The 25,634-nt window shown below is 45.0% G+C and overlaps 1 protein-coding gene and 1 long non-coding RNA gene across 4 annotated transcripts in view; one reads left to right on the top strand and one right to left on the bottom strand.

The window, feature by feature from the left end:
- LOC310682595 overlaps positions 1 to 3,698 on the bottom strand; it is a 56,492-nt gene extending 52,794 nt beyond the window's left edge. For both annotated transcript variants that reach the window (XR_014514034.1, XR_014514035.1), the window contains exon 1: positions 3,609 to 3,698. This is a non-coding gene — a long non-coding RNA (uncharacterized lncRNA). The remainder of the gene's footprint in view (positions 1 to 3,608) is intronic.
- The window catches only part of PKIA (cAMP-dependent protein kinase inhibitor alpha), a 39,726-nt gene continuing 17,424 nt past the window's right edge, over positions 3,333 to 25,634 (top strand). The window contains exons 1-2 of one of the 2 annotated variants that reach the window (XM_083451476.1): positions 3,333 to 3,577; positions 4,159 to 4,308. The gene's annotated coding sequence lies outside the window, so the exon portion shown is untranslated. The other variant, XM_083451477.1, reaches the window with a different exon arrangement.

The raw sequence follows: 25,634 nt of genomic DNA, 5'->3' as shown, positions 1-25,634 counted from the left end.
CTATAAAGCAGGATGTAAGTAACAAACACTTTCAAAAATGAACAACTGAATGTTAAACATAATCAAATCACATCCACTTCAAGAGAATTTGCTCAAGAGAAAGGTCTCGATCAAGCACTTCAGCCTACTTCGATAGTTATTTGCCATGTCAGACTGTGATATTTTTAAAAATCTTGCCCAAGTTGCCCTTCCTTTGAACATTCTGCAGCTTTGAAGAAACAATAGATCCACCACAAATCACTGTCTAGAATCACTGGCCACAGATGTGAAGTATCTGCAGTATACACTTTACACGGAATATTTATAAGTATAAAATAAAAGTCCGAGGGGGAGGGGAGAAAGAGAAGGGGGTGGGGATTACGGCAAACTTTGTTATAAATGCAATAGGCGATCAATAGAGAGAGAGAAAGCCATTGAGCGTTCTCTGCAGATGGTTCTGATGAAACATAATCTGTGTGAAGAGGCTGCATTTTTGTTTAGAAGTGCCAGCTGAATCACCATAGAAACGCATGAGGCAATGACCTTGAAGATTACAGTGCTAAAATTTCTCAAGTGAGCAAGGTGTCAGGCCTCAATACTTGCTTGGAAACTCCAGCTATGGTTGTGGGTACAGTGGTACCTCGGGTCAAGTACTTAATTCGTTCCGGAGGTCTGTACTTAACCTGAAACTGTTCTTAACCCGAAGCACTACTTTAGCTAATGGGGCCTCCTGCTGCCACCGCACCGCCGGGGCACGATTTCTGTTCTCATCCTGAAGCAAAGTTCTTAACCCGAGGGAGTATTTCTGGGTTAGCGGAGTCTGTAACCTGAAGCGTATGTAACCTGAAGCGTATGTAACCCGAGGTACCACTGTATACTGTAGGAATACTCTGTATTCTGTAGGAAAATGCTCTCTGAACATGCTGCAAACCACTGGGTGCAGTTCAATGTCACACTCTTCCAATTGTTCTCTCCGTGAAAGTATTGCAGCTTGCTAGATAGAATGATACCCCTCTCCTCACCCCACGTGTGGTTCTGAGCGTTCTCCTGACCTACCCACCTGCCGTGAGCCAATTCCAGGGGGTCAGGGGCACATGGGGGAGCAGAAGGGAAGAAACCCTGCTGTGCAAGTCCTGAGCATGGCTTCTGCTGGTAAGGCTAGTTAGGTGAGCCCTGCCCACTGTCTTCCTATTACTAACCTCCTATGTGCCTGGCATTGGAAAACATCTAGCCATTGTAAGCTAGATTTCTTTTTTTCAGCCCATTTCTTTATGGGTAACCTTCTGAGGGCCACATACTGACAATGTGTGGGGAGAGGTGGAAAGAGTAATATTGGTTGTGACTCTTACTTTGTATGGTAAATTATATTGTAGCCATGGAAAAATCACCTCTCCACCCCGATGAGGGGAGTTATCACAATCTGAGGATGCTTCAAGCCAGACAAAAATATTGCGTCCAGGTGGCATCTGCATAAGAGTCCTTGAAAAACTCAAAAGTGAAATTGTTGAGCTTACATACAAAAAAGTTCAATACATCCCTAAGACCAGCCTTCATAAGCCAGTGCTTTTAAGGGGGATCCAGGGAAATTACAGGCCAATTAGCTTAACATAATGGAAATCATTATTAAAGGAACATAACATGGATTTAAATGAGCAAGCTTTACTGAAGAGGAATCAACATGGCTTCTGCAAAGGTTAAGTCCTGTCCCACTCAGCGTCAAAAAGCATGTAAATGGGGTTATCTGGGTTTGGACTTTTAAAGAGATTTGGAACACACACAAAAACATACAAAAGGTTAATGTGTAAATTTAGCCGTCAGGGGATCAGAGCATTTGTCCTTTACAGAATAGTAACTGGTTATAAAGAACAGGGAGCATAAAGTAGGTGCAAGTGGGTGGATCCTACAATGGAGGAATGTAAGAAGTGCCCCCCTAAAATTTGGGGGGATTGACGTCCCCCCCATTCACAAAAAGTCTTAAGACAACCTTGAGAAGCCAATTTGATGGTGACACCAAATTATTCAGGACAAGCACCCAAAAGGATTGTTCCAAACTGGGCAAATGTGCAAGAAAATGGTAAGTGCAGTTTCATGTAAGTATTTGTAGAATTATGCACATTGGGGCAAAATAACATTTTTAAACCCTAAATTCGCATATACACCGATAGGCTCTGAGCTGGCCATGACTGAATTGAAAAGTGATCTTGGGGTCGTGGTGAACAGCTGAATGAAAATACAGTGGTACCTCGGGTTAAGTACTTAATTCGTTCCAGAGGTCCGTTCTTAACCTGAAACTGTTCTTAACCTGAAGCACCACTTTAGCTAATGGGGCCTCCTGCTGCTGCTGCGCTGCCGGAGCACGATTTCTGTTCTCATCCTGAAGCAAAGTTCTTAACCTGAAGCACTATTTCTGGGTTAGCGGAGTCTGTAACCTGAAGTGTACGTAACCTGAAGTGTATGTAACCTGAAGCGTATGTAACCCGAGGTACCACTGTACCAACTCTTTTGGTGGGAGTGGTGAAAAATGAAAATTCAGCGCAAAGGGCCAAAAATAAGGCTACCAATAGCATAGTGCCTTCACGCAAATTACGAGTGAGATGAAGGTTACTCACGCTTAAAGCAGACCCACTGAAATTAATGGGACTAGCTCCAAGGTTCAGTTTTGCTCTCAGCATGACTAAGCCTGGCTCTAACAAAACAGAAATGAGAAAGATCGAACAGATTTTTGCTAAAACGCTGCGGAAACCTTATTGCAAACAGTTGGGACTGCAGCAGATATCTACAGCAACCACGCGAGAGGCCTACGTAGCCTTCCTCGAAAACGCTCTGCAGGGAGCAACCGCTTTTTCCCAAGCACTCTTGCTTCTTGCTCAGCCTGCGAACGAGGCTCAAGGATCACAAGTTCTGCATTCCACAGCTACTCCGGTTTGCAACTCGCAGGTGCAAATGGATGGATCCCGGCTAAAGCGCACAGATCATCAGCTCTTCTCCCGCCCCCTCGTAAATATATCCTCGGGGGAGCCCGGAGAGAAGTTAAGAGGGGAGGGGAGATTTTCACGGAGCAGCCCATCGAGCATCCAAAGCCGGGGTGAAGTCTGAGGGAGGGAAGGCAGGGAATCTCCGTTGGCACGCCAAGCCTCGCCGGTTTCCCGGAGATGGAAGCTTTTAGCAATGAGAGGCGCGAAGCTTCCCCACGCCCTCATTTATCCATTCCTGCATCATTCATCTATCGCGGTGGTGGGGGGGGGGTTGCCTTTCCACCCACCCCCAGTAAGAGCTGAATGCGGTGATCCGGAGTGGGGGAGGGAGGAAGAGGAGGAGCACGATGACTTCATGCAGCCGGAGCGCCGTGAATTTGGGATCAGCAGCTGCAGCTGCACGTTGGGGAGGCAATGACAGCGGGAGCTCCGCCCGGGCGTTTGTCCAAAGCACCCCCGGCGTAATCTTTTTCCAAAATAAAAAAGACACCCCCCTCCTTTGCAAATAAACCACCACCCGCAACAACCTGCAGGGGGCGGAGAGTTGCCCAAAAGCTGAGAAGGTTCAGCCGCAGTGCGAGGGGGGAAAGAGGAGACGATGCGCTGAATCGGCCGTCGGGGAGGTGAGTAGATGTGTAAGATACAAACACACACCCTTTTCGCCGCCGCCGCCGCTGCCGCTTCAGCAAAGGGAGGCGCAACACGTGCGGAACCGACGGTGTGGGCGAGAGAGCCTCGCTTGCTGGGCCGAGCGCCCCGTGGTGGGGGCTGGAGAAGCTGCTGCGGAGAGATCGGGGATGCTCCTCTGCCGGCATCCGAGCGGGGCTCCCCCCGTCCCACGCCCGCCTCTCCGCTGCTGTCGAGTGACAGCGGGGGCCCTAAGCTGCTGAGAATTGGGGTCGGAGGGGGGACTTTGACTTGGAAGGGTTGCCCGGCCCTCTGGTTTCGGGGGTCCCCCGGCCCTCTGGTTTCGGGGGTCCTCCTCCCTCCTCTCCTTATGTCTTCCAAACAGGCTTGCGCGCAGAGCGAGCCGCCTCCTCGAGGGGCAGCGCTTGTTTTCTCGCCTTCCTAAAAATAGCCCGGAGTGTTTAGAGGGAGGGAGGGTGGCTGGGGACGGGAGGGGGGGGCGCTGCCTCTCTCCTGCCTCTCCTCGAACCAGGACCGGCGTGACGGCGGCTCCTTTGCTTCCTCTTCTCCTCCCCAGGACGTGCGTAAAGAAGGGGCACCCGTTGGGGTTTGTGGCGCTCCGGCGGGATGGAATAAACGACGGACCTACGCGCCAGTGTGGTGGACTGCTAAGGGATGACGCCTAAACTATGGGACATGTGACAGCTCTACTTCAGTTTACTTAAAGGTAGGCCGAAATATGATGGCAGGGGTTGGGGGGGTCAGGCTGGCTGGAGGGGCGGGGTGTGTGTGGTCATTTACTGCTCCTGGGTTCTGGGTACTCCTGCTTCTCCCCACACAGCCCCGGGGCTTATTGGGAGCTGCTCTTAAAAGGTGCTACCATGTGTCTTCCCACCCCACCCCCAAACACAAGCAGCCATTTTAATGTTATGCACATACAGTTACACAGCTGGTAGTTGAGAAATGTCAGTAACAACAGTGAGACCCATGAAGAACTAGTTGTGATGTGTCAAAATATGAACCAGTTCTTGTATCAGAGTCCACAAAGAGAGGCAATCTAATATTGAGCCTGTTTTGGATCATAACCCAAAATATATGCTTTCTGTCCTTTGTGCTACTAACCCTCTTCTGTGTGATTGTTCATTTTTTAAAAAATGGCTTAAAGGATTAGGTTCTCTGAAGGATGACATTTGCTACGTAACACCTATATGGACCCTTGATTTGAATCTCTCTTCTTCAGCCACAGGAAAGGTGTCAGGCAGAACCCCGCATATTTGCTGTTGGATGCCTTCAGTGTTTCAAGCATTTGGCTGAATAAAAACCCACAAACGGGTGGGTTGCGTAGTAATCTATCATTTCCCTCCAGTAATGGAAAATCCTTCCTGCCTGAAATGTGGGTTTTGTGCCAGAATGTGCAATGTGTTATGCCAATAGTCTGCTGAATGCCATGGAAGCATCCTTTATGTTTGCTGGAAGCGAATTCATAGTGGGCATTTTGTTCTTTTTAGCAAATGCGGAAAAGAAGGAAGTGCTTGCTGTGGGCCTTTCCAAGTTCTACCCCCACATGCTACTAATTTAAGTGATAAATATAGGTTAAAATCAACACTACCGCTTGTTCAAGAGAGAGACTGCCAGCCAAGTCATCTATCTTGTTTGATTAAAATTAGGAATGATGCATATCAAAGTGGTCGCTGCCTGCAGAAATGGGCTCAAAGTGTCCCATCCTCTCCTGTTTAGCATGGCAAACTTGGACTTTTGGAGGTTTCTGTATATAGTAGCATAGATGACCTGTTTGAAGACCCAAATACATTATTGCTATAGTTTGGCATCTTTTGCTTTCCTTGGTGTACATTCCATCTTGTGAGCAACTGAGAAACTGTTTTAAAATAGAATCTATGTTTGACAGGTGTGAATCTTGGTTAAGAGCCTAATTGTCCACAGTTCTTGGATATGTACTGCTTCTCAACTATCAGAATGATCTCGGTATTTAAGTAATCTTTCCCCCCCAAGTAGATATTTTCACAGAGGGTTACATTTATGAAGCAGTTGAGAAGAACACACAACTCGTTAAGGAGATAATTGTGGCTCATTTAGTAATCGGTTTACTAAACCACTGATGACTACTAAAATTCTAAGGGAGGAGAATCAACATTTAGAATTCTCAGTTATTTTCTGATGAGGCTCTTATGGTTGTAGCTGCTGTGTGACATGCAGAAATTACTAGAGCCTCATCAGGAGGTCACTTTCCCAGAATAAGGTAACATCATTTCAGCTTCCTAGATAATTTGGGAATATCTTGGTCTTGTGACAGAGGTAAACATTAAGCTTCACAATTTCTGGAATGAGATTTTAAAATGTATCCCTTTCAGACTTTTCTGGTAATTGACATACCCTTTTATTATGCAGAAGGGACGCGGGTAGCACTGTGGGTTAAACCACTGTGCTGCTTGGGCTTGCCGATTGGAAGGTTGGTGATTCGAGGCCCCATGACAGGGTGAGCTCCCATTGTTTGGTCCCAGGTTCTGCCAGCCTAGCAGTTCGAAAGCACACAGTGCAAATAGATAAATAGGTACCGCTCCAGCGGGAAGGTAAACAGCGTTTTCGTGTGCTGCTCTGGCCTCGCCAGAAGCAGCTTAGTCATGCTGGCAACATGACCCAGAAAAACTGTTTGTGAAATCGGACAAACGCCAGCTCCCTCAGCCTGTAAAGCGAGATGAGCGCCACAACCCCAGAGTCATTCATGACTGGACTTAATTGTCAGGGGTCCCTTTACCCTTTACCTTTTATTATGCATGTGCCCCATTCTAGCTCTGAGCACTTTGGAAGTATCTTGATTGTTGAAGGCTGGTTTAGGGAAACTGGCCTTTGAGATGTTGCCGCACTCTCAGATTCCACCAGCACCAGCCAACATGGCCATTGATGAGGGTTTGTGCAAGTTATAACTCTCCAGCATTTCTGATCCCTGATTTAAGGACACACTTTAATGCCCTGTTTTGAGGAAGGTCCTTCATTCACACTTTTCAAATGATTGCAGTGCCTTAGACCACAAATGTGTGTGTTTTAAGAAACTTTGGACTCTAAACTCATTGCAAATCATCCTAGAATTTTCAATATCCAGTTAGTCAGTGATGTCAAATGCAGTGAAGAATAAGCCAATTTAAAAATTAAGAGGATAGGCCTACAAAATAGGTATCCATTGCTAAAGCATAGAAGAACTCTGCATTCAACACATGTGTGCAGCAGTACACACCTGCATACCACATTTCTTAGTTCATATTGACACAAATTCCATATGTGTTCATTCACACCAACATGTACAGACTCATTGAACATGAAAATCTCTGAAAGAAATCATGAATATAATAAACAAATGAAGCTACGTATTATTGGACAATCTTGGAGAACCACTGCCAATCAGTGTAGACAGCTCTGAGCTAGATTGACCATTCTGACTCAAGATAAGGAAACTTCCTATGTTCCTCCTTTATTCTTGGATCACCTTGAGGAGATCCTTTATCTTTCTTTAGACCCTTAGGACTGCAATTCCAGTTCTTCACCATTCATTGTGCTTATTCCTTGGAATTGTTGCATTTAGATATTGCAGTTCTGCAGCCAGACACGGAATAGTGAAGGAGCATTAACTGCTTTGTACATTCTCCTATATAGGAGCCATCTTGTTTAGCCCAAGTAAATCTTGGTGATGGCTTGTGGGTATGTAGATGAACCACATGTTGTTGGCATCCACATGTTGTTGTTCCATTGAGAGACAGTGGAGTGTGCCTCCAGGGGTGAAGTCAAACCACTGTGTTAGCAGCACTAATGTGACCTCTCCAGGGTACAAGCCTGGGCAGTGTGTATGGAGGTCCTGGGCTGCCCAGACAATAAGACCTCTTGGCCTCAATGATGTGGTCCTAAGGAAAGCAGAGTAGTACATTTGGCACCAGCTTGACTGCAGGAGTTGCCAGAAGACGGCATACAAGGTGCCATCAAATTGTAGGGACTCCACTCCCATTTCCTCCTTAGCCTTCTCCTGAAGGTGTTCTGCAAGGCAGGGGAAGTTTAGAATCAGAGTTTTCCTGCTCCTAGAAGGGCTAACTTCCCGTGTTAATGGGCTCCATCTGCCCCTCATTTCCCTCTACAGCACATGCAGAAACTGCCTCCTTGACCATTGGACCTACTGTTGGTCTTATCTGCTCAATCCACCAGAGCCTGTCTTCTCATGCAGGGGATGTCCTTAACTCACCAAGAGAGACCCATCAACCACCCTAACCTGCTTCAGTCAGCCAGTCAAAGCTGTCTTGGTAGTACTATTTATGTCCCCAGCAGTGGGCAGGGGGAAATGGAGTGTGTCAGGCGAAGCCATGATCTACAGGATTCCCCCTACATCATGGCCTTGAAAAAGATCCAAAACTATATCCATCCTGGGGCTGTCATATTAATTTTCCTTCCATTTGGAGTGGGGGCAGGAAGGGAAAGAAAAAGTTGCCCTCAGCTGGTCTAAAGGTAAAAGGACCCCTGACCATTAAGTCCAGTCGCGAACGACTCTGGGGTTGCCGCACCCATCTTGTTTTACTGGCCAAGGGAACCGGCGTTTGTCCACAGACAGCTTCTGGGTCATGTGGCCAGCATAACTAAGCTGCTTCTAGCGAACCAGAGCAGCACATGGAAACGCCGTTTACCTTCCTGCCGCAGCGGTACCTATTTATCTACTTGCACTTTGCCGTGCTTTCAAACTGCTAAGTTGACAGGAGGTGGGACTGAACAATGAGAGCTCACCCTATCGTGGGGATTCGAACCGCCAACCTTCTGATCGGCAAGCCCTAGGCTCTGTGGTTTAGACCACAGCGCCACCTGCATCCCCATTCAGCTGGTCTACAGCTAGCCAAAAATAGTCTTGCTAGAGTAGGAGATGGACTGGAACTATGGGAGGTCCTTTCTGTTCTTCCTCTTCTGTGGTAGGCTACCTCAGCTGTTTTAGCAGCAGTCTATGGTAGTTTTGCTGCTGTCTTTAAGCAAGGCTTGTCCTGATTTTCGTTCTGCATGAAATAATGATTTACCTCAGCCGCCTATAGGTTGGTATCTTGCATTGTGCTCATGGAGCTTCAGCTTAACAATAGCCTTTACCATCAGTGGTGTTTTCTGCACCATCATTCCTTCTGTATCACTGCTTGGGCAACTGGCCTTGTGAGTCTATTTCTTCAGCTTGCTGGGTTCTGGAATGAGCAGAACAGGAAAACTGTTGTACTGTGCGGAAGAGGATTTTGGCTGGTGTAATCTGGCATTGTCATGCAGTTTTTGACAGGGTGCTTAGACTTGCACCTCCTGAAATCGCTTCTTCTATGAACTGTTAGAAGTAAGCAATCCTGATGATCCATTGCAACTGATTCAATCCTACTGGTTTGGCATTGCAAGCCTGAGAATGCCTACAGAGTTGCCATCGGGGCTGTTGTGCCTTTAAGTGGCATGGTAGCCAGAACTGGGAATGAGACATGCCAGCAAAAGCTGCATCTGTTGGATTTGCTGCCTGCTCTGCAGCTATTACAGAAGCGCCACCAGACAAAAAAGCAGCAACGTTAGCAGTAAGTTATTCACTGTGGTCTGTCTTGAGAGAGCAAATGTTGCTGTGGCTTTTATGGCAAGCTGTTTGTTGGTAGAGCTGATACCAACATGAAATGGTTTATCTCCATCTGTTGTCTGCCTTTCAACATGGAAACTAATTTATTGGGCAGAGTGGCCAAGATTCATATGAAAGTTGAGGAGGAATCCACTGAAGCCTTTGCTGTGCTTACCCGTAAACTGTATTGATTGGTTGTAAAGGAGGATAAAGGTACACCTCAGAATAGTTAAGCTACACACGTTTGCCTAGGAATTGACATGCAGGGGTATATAGCTTTTAATGGCATAACCACTTGAGAGGAAAGTTAACTGGCTTTTGCCTTCCCCACCCATCCCAATTCAGGGTGAAATTCTTCTGCCTTAGAATACTGCTTCCATGGCTGCATTTTATTTTTTTTTTAAAAAAGGAAAAGCTAAAACTGTGTGAGTTATGTAGCTTAGCCCCAAAGAAACGAGTCTCTCTAAAGAGATGAGCTGAAAGGAAGAATTGGGGGGGAGTGGGGTGCTGATTTAATTCTGTTCTCATAAAAATGCTCCCACAACCTGACATGCCTCAGAGGGGGTAGAGTTGTCTTCTGGAAGCAGATGTTAGCGTGGGAGGCAATTACAGCCGATATGGAGAAGCTACTTCACACAGTGAGGAGGAGAAAAATATAGAGGTGTTTGTGGGAGGACAAAGAGGCAAAGTCATCTTGCATGGAAAGAAAGAGGCATTAATTAGTGCGGGAAGATAGCAACGTAAGTCTTCAGCTACTCTTGCATGCCTGCCTATGTTAAATGTTAAAGCTATTCCAGACAAAGGCTGTGCCCTTTGTTTTCTTCTTCCCTGTGCTGTAATGCATTTATCGCCCATTTACCCGTTACCCACCTTCCCTCCATTTAGGCAAATGGGACTTGGTGGAAAGCTTTTCCTTACCCTGCCCCATTTTAGTGGGGCCAGGGAGAGAAGGTTAGAGCTGGGAAGCACATTTGGTGCACTCCTTTGTGATTTGGCTGCTTCCACCAAGAAGTGAGTGTGCCCAGCTAAAAAGAACACCAGGCTAAGGTACCTGCTTAGTCCTCGTGGACTGGAAGATGTGAACCATGAATTGCAAGTGAGCTTTGAGTGGTTGTCCTGCAAGTCTCTACATCAATATACATGACATAGTGCAGGATCCTGATTTCTTTTCCTTTCTCTCCAATGCTTTATCTTTCTATGGAAAACGTTCTGTTTCCTAAGTTCATATTGGAAACGATGAATGAATGCCAATTGCCAATAATATTAAGTGAGCTTGGTAGTTTCAGTGTTTTAAAGCTTTATTAAATGCAAGTAAAATAGACATGCTAAATTAGGTAACAGTCTAGGGTACCAGAATTCGTTTTGATTTAGACTGAAAAATTTCCACTGCAAATTCCCCTGTACTATACCAGGAAAAGACTCCCAATTTAAAATATATCTATCTATCTATATATATGATGCTGATATGTATGTGTATAAGCGCTGAGGTTATGTCACATTGGTAGTGAAAGAAAGCAAGGAGTGTATCAAACTCTTTTTCATATATTTCTTGCATATCACGTTGCTGAACTTACAGCTACAGAGACTTTGGGGAGATGGAGTTTCTCCAGCCATAGCTGCTGGCTCCCTCTACATAGCATAGGCATATCTTGAAAGGACTTCACAAATCTTTGTGCAGTGTTTTGAGGGCTGCAGATTTTAGGGTGCCTTCCTCTCTTGCTACTGCACCTGAAACTATTGTTCTAACTTCTATAATTCAGCATCTTGTTCTAAGAGCCCCATATTTGGGGAGCTGAAACATACAGTACTTGGCTCCCAATAGTACATGCTTTTTGTAACCATGATCCTTGTGATACTCTGCTCAGAACAGCCTTGATTTAATGAACCTAAGTACAAGTTATTGACTTAGCTCTGCTGAATATTATCCACTTGTTAATCTATGGTGCTTGTTTTAAAAGGAATCTAAAATAGCAGGGGTCTGTATTGATCCGTTTTGGTCATCTTTCCCCCTCCCTCAATTTACAGTTGTCCTTGTACTAACCTTGAACATAACAGTGAGTTTTAAAACATACATTGCAGTTCAGATTGATGATTTAAGCCATGTATCTCCTCATTTTATATGGCTAAATAGAATGGGTGATTGAATAATACTTCCTTCTCTTTCCTTCCCCACTACCATGCTGTTCACATATTCTGCATATTTAATTTTATTTTCTGCTGAGCCAGACACATTGCTGCAATACTCTTCCTTTTTTCTTTTTGTTGTGTAGGATGGCGTAAGTAGGTGCTGATGTTGACACAGCATTTTGTGCAGTCAAAGAGCTGTTTGTGTTTGCTAGAGAAAAGAAAGTAATGTTTCACAACAATGGAGATGGGAATGGGCCTGTACTGGATATCACTTAATGAGGATTCTAGCCTAACCAAGGCATGTCTACTCTAAAGTAAGCCCCCAGTTTAGCTTGCTTCTGAGTAGACATGAATAGGGTTGTACTGTTCATTACATTTTTGTGCATGCAAGTTTGGAACCACCTAGGGTAAAAAAAGAAGGAGTGAATTTGTCACTAATGGTAATTCTCATGCATTCTGCTGATTGGAAGTACAAGATTGTATTCAATAGTGATAGAGGAGAGAGCAAGGGGTTTCAGATTGATAAACACCGAATCAATATGGTTTTACATTAACAGCAGGCTTTTGTTCCTCTAAAGATAGGTGCTTAGATCTGATCTAACTGCAGAAGCCCTTAGCAACCTTAGTTCCAGGTGTTCAATGATTGGTTATGGTTCCTGTGGAATTTTTGGAATTCACTGCTGTCAAGATATGCCAGTTATCTCTAGTTTAGAAGACTTTAAAAGAGGATTACAAATTCACGAAGAATAAGTATTGTCAAATGGTGCCAGTCATGATGATTTTATGAGTCATCCCTGTTTGGAGGCAACATGTCTCTGAGAATCAGTTGCTGAGGTGTGTCAGAGGGAGTGGGCTGTTGTCTTGATGTCCCACTTACGGACTTCCCAGAGGAATCTGGCTGGCCACAGTGGGAGATGGGATGCAAAAACTAAACAGACCACTGGGCACATCCAGCAGAGTTCATCCTATGTTCTCTTGCTGGGGGTCTTTCCTAGAGATGTGGAAATCCAGGAGGAAAAACCTGGAAAAATGGTAGGAAATTGGTTTCTCTCCCCACCCCCCAAATTTTCCAGTTTTTTTTTTTTCTGGGCCTTGATAACCCTAGCTATGCCACATCTATCTTTTTTTTTTTTTTAAGTTCACACCTAAAATGAATATGACAAAGTTACTGAAAATAAGCTGAGCACTCATCCAAGACCAGAGGCTGTGGCTGACTATTGGATATAGGCCTGCTGCAGCGTAATATGTGAAATGGTCCTTAGTGCCAAGGTATCATCATGCAGAACACCAGCCATTGGCAGACTTGAAGGTTGCAGGTTCTAATTCATTTTTTTACACAGCTCCAAATTCAAAATAGTCACTTGGGGTGGATGGAGCAAGATTCACACTGGGGGGGGGGTGCGGGTTTCAGTGGGTGGAGCTAAGTATCCATGGCACTCCATGAGCTGGGTGGGCAGACTGCAGGTTTGGAAGATCTGCTTTGTTTTTTACTAGAACTCGGAGTCTTACCAACCAGAACCAAACAGTTGCTCAGATGGGAAGCTAGGAACTAAGGAACCAGGTGTCTCTGGGTTCAGGCTCTGTCCAGGAGTTTGTGATCAGTACCAGCACCAAGCTCATAATTCCTGCCACACAAAAATCCGCTTATGGTTTTCCGGTGGGGAAGCTCTGTGTGTGTTGCCTTCTATTTGTTAGAAATTTGAGAGTCAGAAATCTTTGCTGATCTTCTGCAAACGACTTGGAGACCTATTGGTAGACCCCAGTCTACCATCTTCCCACCCTTGCCATGAGTCATAGCTGTAGCTGAGTAACTGAAGATCAGGGATTTTAATTGGCTAATTAAGAGGAGGGGCCCTTTTAGTTGTTGCTATTGATCAGGAAATCTTTCTAATCTACTGCAGATTACCCAGCAGAAAACCCTGGTTTTTTTCCAGCCCTGCTGTACACTACTATCCTGAAAAAAATTGCATCATTATCTCCAACATGTATTGCAGATTGTGCCCTGAAATTTACTGTGTGTTCGGCCCAGGAAAGTTCATTCTCAAATTAAGGTCTCTGAAAGTCAAGGGAAGGCTCTGATTAATCTCTAGCAATTCAAAAGACTGTATTCAAATAGGTGAGATTTTAAAGAGAGTCTTATTTTATATGGGGATTTTGTATTGTTCTGGAGCTTTGCATCATGAGTGGTGTGCTTAAATTGAGACCAGAGTGCACTGGAGGCAAAACTGGGTTTGGATATTAAGCACACACTTGTGGTTAGATGTGGATTTCGTTTCGGTTGGAAGCCCTCTGGTTGTATCCAAGCAACTCTGCTGGAGCTGAAGGGCTTGTTGCGTAGGAAAAAGCAAAAATCTATTCTGTGCTGCTCCAGAGGTCAGGACTATATGTCAAGGGCTCAAGGTACAGGATGGTAGATTTCAGTTGGACATGAAGGGGAAATGTCTTAACGGTAAGAGGAGTTTGAACATGGAGGCAGTTGCCTAGCAGGAGATGATAATCCCTCTCTCACTAGCAATATCCAGACAGAGGCTTCACAGACATCTATTGAGATGCCCTTGCTCTGGATTTCCTACATTGAACAGGAGGCTGAATTAGATGGCTTACAAGTCTTCCCCACACACTGCCCTTAGAGCTTGCAGCTAATATTATGTGGCCAACATTATCCTGATTTTTAATAATGGTCACAACTCTTCATTTCTACTAGAGTGGTTCCATTTCAGAAAGCCATGTGACTTTTATTAGATTCTGCTCCTTGTTTAGAGTACAGCTGTTTTCTTTGAACACAAAGAATATGTGAAAACAATTATGTATGTGTATATATTATTGCTGAGTATCCTTGAAATGCATCCAAATTGAATAGAAGATGGGAAATATAAGACATTTGCAAAATATTGACACTTGAAGGGGAAAAATTGTCGGCTACACTATAATACTTGTAAAATTGATCCTAAAGCTCAGATCTATGGTGCTGCTGGAAAAGACGGAAAAGAAAGGGCAAAGTCTCCCTCCTCTGAGCCCTTATCCCCCTGTGGAACCAACCATAAGTGTGATTAGTTGAGAAACTGCTGCCAGCAGCGTTCCTACTGGTAGTGATAAGGATAGGTCGTTGTAATAGCACCATAGGTAAAGGTAAAGGTACCCCTGCCCGTACGGGCCAGTCTTGACAGACTCTAGGGTTGTGCGCCCATTTCACTCAAGAGGCCGGGGGCCAGCGCTGTCCGGAGACACTTCCGGGTCACGTGGCCAACGTGACATCGCTGCTCTGGCGAGCCAGAGCCGCACACGGAAACGCCGTTTACCTTCCCGCTAGTAAGCGGTCCCTATTTATCTACTTGCACCCGGGAGTGCTTTCAAACTGCTAGGTTGGCAGGCGCTGGGAGCAACGAGAGCGCACCCCGCTGCGGGGATTCGAACCGCCGACCTTTCGATCGGCAAGCCCTAGGTGCTGAGGCTTTTACCCACAGCGCCACCCGCGTCCCTAATAGCACCATACATGGGTCAATTGAACCCAAAGCTGCTTGTTAACTTTGTCACTCCAGTGTTCACTGGCTGGGACTAAGATTACTCTGATGTTAGATTAATAATTTTTTAATGCCATGATGCCTGACCAAAACATTATTTAGGATTTTCTCTAAATTAAATAACATTGAAGCTGTGTTCAACACCTGACATTAACCTATTGCAGGGGCCACCAGCCTTTTTTGGACCAGTGGGCACATTTCAGATTTTGAGAACATTGTAGGTACCAGTCACACACACAAAAGCTGTCATTTGGAGCATGCCATAGCGCAACAGGGCTACCGCAGGGGGTGGGGCATAGCATGGCACAGAATTACAGACAATACAGTCATTGCTGCTTCTCTTCCCACCCTACCCCTCAGAACAACCTCATGCTTACCGTAGGAAGTCAGTGATGTCCTGCTGGTCCTGACTGTGCAGATATAACTGCTAAAGGCAGTGCCAACCCTAAACCCAAAGCCTGGGAGACATTCCTAAGCCTGTTTGCAAAATGTTAGCACTCTGCCTTTGATGTTTAGAGAAGGGATTCTTTAACATCCACCTGCACTTACGTATTAGTATTAAGTATTAGTATTTGCGGAAATTAGCTTCCTAGGGAGTACTTGATCTCTGACAAACCCACCACAGGAAAGATGCATCCTGGTTGCTAGGAAAAAAGGAAGGGCAAGCTATGGGTATTCCAATGGTTACTAGAAAATAAGAGAGAAGCAGGAGAAGTGCACTAAAGGAAAGGGGGAAATACAAACTCTTTAGGACTCCAGGGATTCCTATTGCCCGGTTTCCAAGCAACTCGGTCGTCAGTGACAGCTCTGACTTCACTCCTTCGCTAAAAACACTGAAAGGCATGAGCAGTCGGGCTGCATCATTTCACAGAAATTGCTTAGAAGGGTACCTGTACATTTTGCTTCCTAATGTTATTTCTAGGAGGGCTAGGGACTTGCTTTTATATATATATATATATATATATATATATATATATATATATATATATATACAGTATATAAAACAACGAAAGCTCAGAGTCTGGACCCGTGCCTGGGAGCACCAATGAAAGACTTGGGCGTCAAGTTGGTAACTCCAGCCTATAATAAAAAAGCTGCCTTGATGACATTTGTTATGGTTGCATGATGCAACATGACATTGCATTCTCCTGGTTTGTAAACGTTCAAAATTTATTGATTCCTCAGTCTTTTGCTGTGATGCCTTGTTGTACTCTTTTTGGTGCCTCCTAAAAGTGCTCTTGTTTAGACTAGCCTACCCAGATATGTGAGGGCACGGGTGGCGCTGAGCCTAGGGCTTGCCGATCGGAAGGTTGGCAGTTCGAATCCCCGTGACAGGGTGAGCTCCCGTTGTTCAGTGCCTGCTCCTGCCAACGTAGGACTTCGAAAGCACCTCAAAGTGCAAGTAGATGAATAGGTACCATTCCAGCAGGAAGGTAAATGATGTTTCCGTGCACTGCTCTGCTTTCTCCAGAAGCGGCTTAGTCATGCTGGCCACATGACCCGGAAAAACTGTCTGTGGACAAGCGGCGGCTCCCTCGGCCAGTAAAGTGAGCTGAATGCCGCAACCCCAGAGCCGTTCGCAACTGGACTTAACTGTCAGGGGTCCTTTACCTTTACCCAGACATGTAAAGTTGACATATATTTTAATCTGCAGTTTTAGCATATGGTTTTTACTTACGCTGTATTGTAGTGATACTGTCGTCCAGAGTTTCCCCTCTCTGTCACTGCAGGGTGTTTCTATCGTCCCTTCCAAGGTTTTTAAAGCTCTTGAGATTCCCAAGGCTGCAGTTCTGTGCACAGTGGAGGATATTTATTTCCTGTCATGGTTTGGTAAAGATGCAATCCACTAAAGCTTCAAGAGCTAATTTTAATTTATCTAGACTGGTTGTCTCTCTAGGGGGAGCTTCGTTCAGAAGGAAATGCTGAATATGATTGACTTGCATGCATACGGTTTCCACTGCTACTGCTGCTATGAGTCTTGCTGAGGGTGGGATGGAAAGGTTCTATTGAGGCTGTCATGTTTATCGATGGCCTGTCTGCAATTCCACTTAAATAACTTAAGTCTAGTCGTGCTAAAATAAATGACAGGCAGACTATACCCCAAGTTTTCAGTTGTTTGTGATGACCATGTCTGATTACTGAACGAACTCCACTGGTTGAGCAGGAATAATTCTCTGACTTTACACACTTAACACTTGATCCAATAATGTTATAGACATTCTAATTAGACAAACCACTCTTGGTAGACGATGAAATGCATCAATATTAGTTGTCACCGTGTCAATTCTATTCATAGAGAACATTTATGGTTCATCTTATTCCACAGTAATATCAGTCACCAGCTTTTGTCGCTTGTAACACCTTTTTCTTCTAGGAGTAATGGGCTTCAAATCCTGGAAAGGAGCAAATCCTAGTTAGTGTTTACCTGTGATTAACTTTGGTGTGGTCATTCCAAATAGATGAGTCAAGCTGAAGCGGACAGAGAAGAGGGAATGTGATCCTTCAAGCCATGTCTCCTGCTCCTGTGGTGTAGCATCTGTACAAGCCAATAGAAGTGGAGGTCAGAGGGATGAAAGGGACCTTTGGGAATACTAAGAACACAAGAAGAGCCTGATGGAGCAGGCCAATGGCCCATCTAGTCCAGCATCCTGTTCTCACAGTGGCCAACCAGATGCCTAAAGCGAAGCCCACAAAGCAGGACCAGAGTGCAACAGCACTTTGCCCACTTGTGATTCCTAGCAACTGATACTCAGCTCATGAATCTCTTAAAGCCATCCAAATTGGTGGTCATCACCACTTCTTGGGGCAGCAAATTCCTTTAACTAAGCATTGTTGATGTTATGTACTGAAGTTCTCACCCTGGGCCAGCAGGGGGATGCTGTAGATAGTTTTCACTCAGGTCCACATATGCAAATAAGGGATTGAAAGTGACATTACGTGATTGGATAGTTACAGAAAATGGTTACTGTTGCGTTCTAGTGGAGCTCTATATAAGCAGGCTGGCTGAACCCTTCAGTTCAGTTCTGTTCTGGCCTGTGAATAAACAAGAGCTGTTTGAAGAATCGCTGTGTCGTCTGATATGTTCACCCACAACTTAACAGTTGAATCCTCCTATCAAAATGGCTGCTTAGTGGAAAGGTTGACTCTGATAAGAGAACTCATCCCCTTATCCCAACCATGAGCCTATGATAAGGAATTTGTATAACCCAAGTGTACACGTCTTCCTGTCTCATGACTGTATATGCCGTCAAGTAGCTGTACACTACAGTCATACCTCGGGTTGCAATCGCTGTGGGTTGCGGGTTTTCAGGTTGAGGACCGCGCCGAACCCGGAAGTACTGGAATGGGCTACTTCCGGGTTTCAGTGATCGCGCATGCACAGAAGTACAAAATGACGTCATGCGCAGAAGCGCCAAATTGTATCACACACGTTCGCAGACACGTCGCTGTGGGTTGCGAACACTGGGTTGCGAACGTGCCTCCCGCATGGATCACGTTCGCAACCCGAGGTATGACTGTATTGCCGAAACATGGTTCTACCAAAGCCACGCTGCTGTTTTCTCGGTAAGGCTTGTTCTTCTATATTCTACCGCATAACAAGTATGCAACGAAATGCTTCAATTGAGAAATCTGTCTTTTCTTTTTGGTAATGGGGAGTTTACCCTCACCCCTTTCCGGCCTTGTGTGGTGCACTTGCTAGATGAGAGTGGATGAGGGAAAGCTTGGCAACAGTCAAACAGAAAATAGAGCGACACTCATTAAATCATAGAAGAATTAGAGCATGTAGAAATTTCAGTCTCTCTTTGGAAGAAAAAGTGGGTTGAGAGTACACATGGAAAAAAGATTGAATGAACAACAAGCTTCGGCTCAGAATTTTAAGTAACCTCCCTTTGTAATAGTTTCTACAGGCGAGTTCTAGTGCTGGAAGTGCTTGGATGGTCAAACAGAATAACAGTAGAAAATTCCAACAAGAATATAGTGCTCTCGTATTCTGCCTCATGCTTCACAGTGACCCATCAAAGAAATATGTTGTTCTTTGTTGATAACTGTTGTCAGTGTGGGCATGTAGGATGTGAAAGCAACACGAATTACATGGGGAGGGGCAGTGTTATATTATTCTCAACACATGCTACATTACAAAGCTACATGGCATGATCAAGGGCGTGAATTATGCAGCATCATAATGTGGTGTTAATGTTAAGCAATGCAATAGCAAGAGGGCATGAAGGAGCTGCTGGTGACAAATGCAAGAAATGAGCTGGCAATGTCAGGTCTGGCAGGCACAATGGATGGGGCGCATTTGGCTTGAATGGTCACAAATGCAGGTTCAATTATTTGAAGGGAGAATGGGCGACCTACTCACTGTTAGGCAACACTGTATTTAGAAATGCTTTAGCTGAAGATAAACTGCAAACATTTGTCTTCCACTATTTGTATTGTAGGCACTTATTTTATGTCATAACGTTTTGTTTTTATCTTGGAAGATCCCAGAGCCTTTACAAATGTTTCAGCTTTGGCACTTCCATTTCTGAGATGAAAGGCAACCCGTCTTTCGCACTGAGTTGAAACAAGCAAGAATCAGGTTTCTGCAGATTGCCATTTGTTCTGATTTATCACTAAAGAGAGTGTTTTCTGGGGGAAAGTGGGGCAAAGGCAAAACTGCTCGGACCCATGGCCTAGAAAGCAAGCGGAAAACCACACAGACTCATGCTTTCTAGGCAAAGGGCAAGTGGAAGTGTGTATGAGCCCTCTAGAAAAAAATTCATTTTAAGATTAGGTGTGGGGAGGGAGACAGTATTTCCGCCATGTCATAAGTATGTCCTGCCTCAGTCCTAAGTGATGTTGGGGAGTAAAATTCATTTGCATTGTTTTCTAATTTCCATATTGTTTTTTTAGGTCTGTGGCCCTCATAACTCATCTGAACTCTGCCTATATTGGAGAGAACACCAACCCTTTGGTCACAATCCCCCCCCCTTTTTTTTCTTTTTTTTTGAAAGTTGCCTATTTTAAAGATAATACTGTTCTGGAAACATTTCCTCTGGGCAAGGAATTCCCATTTGTTTACCCATAGTGCTTCAGAGGCATTATAGTGGTATGATCACTTTATTCTTTATTCTTGTGAGTCTTCTGGTGTACCTGACTAAATTCAACCCATGATGATACTCATAAAGGGAAAGTCACATATTTAATCTTATGTCCAATCTGACCTGAATGCCACATTTATCTATAGCTCTCCTTTTGGAGCAAATTGTGCCTTCCTGCGATCCCACTTAAAGGCTGTTAACTAGCCTGTTTGTGCAGCACCAAAAAATGTGTTACCATTTCACTTAATCAGAAGGGCAAATCTTCTTCCCAAGCAGATCAGTTTAATGGCAGGGTTGTATAGTGTATATGTCATAAAGGATAAAAATAGTGCTGTCATGCAAGTAGTTTTTGATTTCACATTTAGCAGCAGTATAAAAGTATGACCAGGCCCAATACTTAGTCTCGACTGCTCTCTCCTAGATATTTGTTGCATGTAAGGTCATCTCAGCAGGTTTATCTAGCTTCTCATTTGAGGGTCCAATTTCTGCTTTTTTCAGTCTTTTTTGAGAGAGGGCAGTAAAACAGAGACTAAAAATAATATGGATATTAGAGTTTTTGCTGTTGGAACCTGTTCCAATGTACTGTATTGTGTAACCCTTGAGTCAGCATTCACGACCAGGTTCAGTATCTAGAGGATATTCTTATATTACATTCTGGGACTCCAGTTTGAATGTCTATGAGTAGCAGCCTTCCCACAATACACACCCACTCATAAGCCATGTGCAAGCAGTGTTGTTTATTCAGCTAACAGTGGATCACCAAGAGATCAACAATACAGGCAGCAGCACTCATGGCAAGAGAGAACTTCAGCAGGTGGCACTGGGGTCCATTGACAGCAGGGTAACTCTAATCATCTTTGTCAGGGAACTGCCATCAGTGCCGGAGGGAGAGAGCAAGATCCAGAGGGATTCCGGAGAGCGTCCCGGGATTGGGAGAAGCAGCCCATCTTCTGGGGAAGAGAATCAGCGTAGCACCAGTGGAGAAGGGGGGGCAGATGGTGGAAGCGGCGAGGCGGTCCCATGACTCCTTGCCGGGGACCAGCGGGGAGAGTAGAGGTCCTCCGCTGCCTACGCCCTCCTTGCGCAGAAGGCTTTTGCGCAGAGAGAGTAGGAGGAGACTAGGCGTCAAAGAGCTTCTTTGCTGGAAGAAGTTTAAGAAACGCCCACTGACGGATTCTGCCAGCGATTGAGACAGCCACGGGTGAGTGGCTGTCCAGACAGGAAAGGTTCACTCAGGCAACCCAGCCACGTGTTTGCACCTGCTTACGCACGAGCAACCCCTAGAACCACTACAATCATCTTCTAGGTGGATTTCAGCAATAGTATTTTCAGCCTGTAGTGATCCAGCCAGTAACTCCTAGAATCCTCTAACTGACACAATCTGCAGGGGACCAGTTCATCAGTCATCTTCACAGGAAATACAAGCTGGGTATGGGGGAGCAGGCAGCCAACCCTTATGCACAGTGCTGGTCTTTAAGACAGCATAGCTTCTTCCTGGAAAGAAATGGTGTGTAGGGCTTGGATCTATGCAAGTCTCCAGCTGTTAAACTCAAGATCTGTTTTTCCTTTGGCTACATTCCATATGCCAGCTTCCCTACAGCCTGTGTTTGTGTTTTTGGAAGACCTTGTTCACCACAAGTGATCTTTAAAGTAGAGTGATAAGTACTGGCAACTTGAGATGCCCAAGTCTAGCTAGTATGGACTTCCCTAGCCTTTTTCTTTTTTCTATTGCCATCGCCCATTTTTAATGATGTGTCAAAGGAATTTCACTAGGATGCAGGGAGATTTTATTCGATTGAAATGTTAGTTTTATTCGTGTTACCTCAGTAACAAATATTGATCAGTTTCCAGCTGATGCTGCAATCTCTATGCTGTGAAAGCACACGCCATTACTGTACTGAAGCCAAGCAGATCTGGCTCTTTTCGGTCCTCAAATGGGAGACCAGCTGAGCACAGCAGCCTGAGTTCCATCGTGTAAAAAAGGCTGGGTATAAATGTAATAAATGGTGGTTTGGATCCTAACTAGACACCTGCAGACGGAAGGGCTCCTTCTATACATGGGTGGGATTCAGATCCAGTGGAGTTTCACATTAGGGAGAGGCCGTTTCTGCCGATCCTTCCACTGTCTTCCAATGCTGTTCTAGATGGGACCATACCTTCCAGAGCAGATTGTCAGGAGTAAAAGGGCCATCAGAGGGAAGGGGGAATAGGTGAAAATTCCCTCTCCCTCTCTTTTGCCAGTGGAAATAGCCCAAGAGCAGAACCATATTCAGGGGAAGGTTGTGCAAAGGTTGAGAAAGCAACCAGCCTTTACTTCAGGGCATACTGGCAGAGCAGGACTTTCTCTCTGTCCTCTTCCCCACCATGCGCCCCTGCACCCTTCTCAGATCTGCCCCAGAGGGTCTGGAGAATCCCTGGGAAAGCGTACAAGGGGAGGGGAGATCATTTTGTTGGGCTTGAAGAAACGCTTGCAGTGGAACGATCCCCTTAGCGCTACATTGAACTAAACCCAAAGTAATTCCATTAAACTTTGGCCTGTAGTTTTTACAGGAAAGCAGGTGTAATATTTGTCCCATTCCCCCAGCCTGCCTCCCCCCCCCCAAATATATATATACACAGAAACATTCCCACATCATGCTGTTCATGTGATGTTGAACTCATGTAGAGCTTAATGTATATCTTTCGGCTTGTACAAACGCCAATTAATTCAGCAGTTGGATTTGCTGCCCTTTAAAAAGTTACGTCTACGTGGGCTTGTTTGTGTCACCCTTTTCCTTTTCTGAATGGGAGCCACTTCAAACAAAGCTGCTCTTCAAATAGCTCTGTAGTGAGCAAGTAGCATGTGTGCCAAGCAAGGTCCCATTCAGCTGTCAGTATCTTTCTTGCAATGGAAAAGCTTTTATGATGGGCGTGTGTGTGTGTTTTCCCTTCTCCTTTCCTTTTGGTGCAAGACAGAAACGATATACTCCATGAGTAAGTTAATATATGAAATATACTCTAGAAGTAAATGTGTGAAATATAATGCACATGTAAATTAATATGTGGAATACAGTTAATATTGCTCATAATTCACCCTAATGGTTGATTACTCTTTGCAGACTGATTTTTATACATGTTTACTCAAGAGGGTCAGTGTGTTTCAGTGGTTAGAAAGTTCAGCTTGGACCTTGCACATCAGGTTTCAAATCTCCACTCAGCCATGAAGCTCACTGAGTAACCTTGGACCAGTCAGTCTCTCACCTTAACCTACCTTTCAGGGTTGTTGTGAGGATAAAATGGGGAGAGGGGAGAACAACGTATGCCATCTCGAGCTACTTAGATGAAAGGTGAGATAGAAATGTAATGATAAAGTGGGGGGAAAGGTCACACTGATTTCAGTGGGGCTCTCAGCCAAGATTTGCATCCTCTTGTTTGCTTGCAGCTAAATGGCGTTATATGTGCATCAGATATGAATCAATAGGCCTGCTTTGGTAGTCCTGTGAATACTACAGAGAATGTTCCTGGATATAATTGTGCTTAATCACACACTTGACCACACAGCGCTGTGAGAGCTCAGCAGTGTTTGCTGTTGGAAACATTCAAGTGAGGAGAAAGAATTGATTTTCCTGCAGCTTTTGAATGCTACGGCCCTGCCATACATTTTTCAGTAGGCTAATGCAAAAACACAGAAAGGAGCGTAGTTGAGCTGCCTCGGACCACTGGTATGTCTGGCATAGTATTGGCTAGAACTGACTAGAAGTAGCCTTTCAAAGGTTAAGACATGGGCAACTCCTAATCCTTCCTACAGATGCTGCAGATTGAACCTGGAGACTTTTGCGTGCAAATCATGTACTCTGCCACTCAGCTACAGCCCCTTTCTGCATCACTGCAATGTGGGACAACAGAAGGGACAGGTGTCTCAGTATATCAAGGCAAATGTTACAAAGTGAGTTCAGTTGCATTGGAGGTGTAGCTCTGGCAGGCAGCCATGATTACGAAGGGCCAATCACTTGCGGCAGTGCATGGACGTATTTGGGTTGCAAATGAAGCAGCCCCTAACTATCCTTACTGGGCACATTCTAACGTCTATATAAGAACTGCCAGATCCTCTTATAGATGTAGCAAACAATCTCCTTCAGTGCTTCATGCACCTGATCAAAGTGGAAGTGCAGAAGGGGGTCTAGCAGCATTTCAGATCCCCCTAAAGCGAGAACCTTTTAAAGTGTATAAACAGACTTGCCTTATTTGAATGGAACCCTGCCCACCTCCTACAACCTCCCGGTAGCTCAATGATAACTGAGTTCTGAAAGTAGATTAGCATGGTGGGCTTTCTTGGCCTTGTCCCAAACAAAACCAAACAGTGAGGATGAGCGACTGGATTTTCAGTTCTTTATTGGCAAAGCATTTGGTTCATCGGCTCCTAACGTACAAGAATACAACAACACTGCCCCGCTAACTAGCTGCTTAGCCACCTGCAACTATGCTGGCAGCTTCTGTTTTGATGGTAGATGTTTATACACCCACCATGCCTTTTAATCCAGGCAAGCAAGGGCCATTTCAGCCAGGCAACAGCTCGCAAAGAGGGTATGGAGCAGGTCTGATGTGGCCTGAAGGGGTGGCATCCTTGGGGCCAGATAGAGAGGGCTACATTTGGCTCTTGAGAATGAGGTTCTCCATCCCTGGTGTAGACCATATGGAGCTTAGGTGGACCAGTGCTCTGATTCATCAGGCAGCTTCCTATGCTCTCGTACTGCCCAATACTCAGTACTTCCAGATAAGTTGTATGTGCATTACAATATTAACAACTTCCATGTGGTCCACAATGCTGTCAGAAGCATGCTTGTTCCCGAGAGGCACTGATCTTTTACTCGTAGCTTCTAAATTGGAAGATACAGTCAGTCATCCATCTTGGCAGCCAAAGTCCAATGCTGGAGGAAGGGAAGAAAAGGCCTGCCTTGGCATGCTTGCCAGAGCTCCAACAGCTGCCCTAACACTGTGCTATTCTTTCCATCTAGCAGAAGTTCCATCTCCACTGCCAGGACTTAGAAAGTAGCTCAATACAGGGACCTTTTTGATGGCAATCAAAAAAAGCAAAAGAGCCCGATGTAGCAGATGGGCAGGAATAAAATATCTAGCATCAGCAGCAGGTTGTGAAGACATTGGCTGTTAATTTGCAACACCATGTTATATCTGCATTATTTATTTTGAGCCCCTGACAGTGGAAGGCTAAAAATGTTCTGCACATATGAAATCGGTTTCAGGTTGATCGGTTGCGAAGTGGCAAAGAGGCCAGTGGCTATATCGAGCAACAAGATAAAACACCCAGGGGGGGCCCACTTCTGACAAGTAGTTAGTCATATGTGAGCATGAAATAAACTCTGCATGGAAGTATCATTAGAGAAGCTGATTTGCTTCATTTTTGCCATGCTGAAATCATCCCAGAGAAAAAGATGTATTCTGACTTTCTACTCCATGCCCACGCTTAGATATATTACCTAAATAGTACAGACACGTACTGATTTTAATATTCCTTTTACGCCCTGGAAATTTGAGCTAGGTGTCTCTTAATAGAGCATTGTATCCATCCTCACAAAGCTATAGGAAGGAACTGGTCAGCAGTGTGGGGGAATTCCTGGTGATTCCATGTACCTTCCCTCATCGGCTCTGGAGCAGACTTAGAAGTATGTGGGAGGAAGGGGAATAAACAGAAATTTCCTCCCTCCCCTGT

This window comes from Podarcis tiliguerta, assembly GCF_965153285.1.
Source record: "Podarcis tiliguerta genome assembly, chromosome: 7".
Taxonomy (NCBI): domain Eukaryota; kingdom Metazoa; phylum Chordata; class Lepidosauria; order Squamata; family Lacertidae; genus Podarcis; species Podarcis tiliguerta.
The sequence above is the reverse complement of the archived record's forward strand: the minus strand, read 5'-3'. Positions and strand labels throughout refer to the sequence as shown.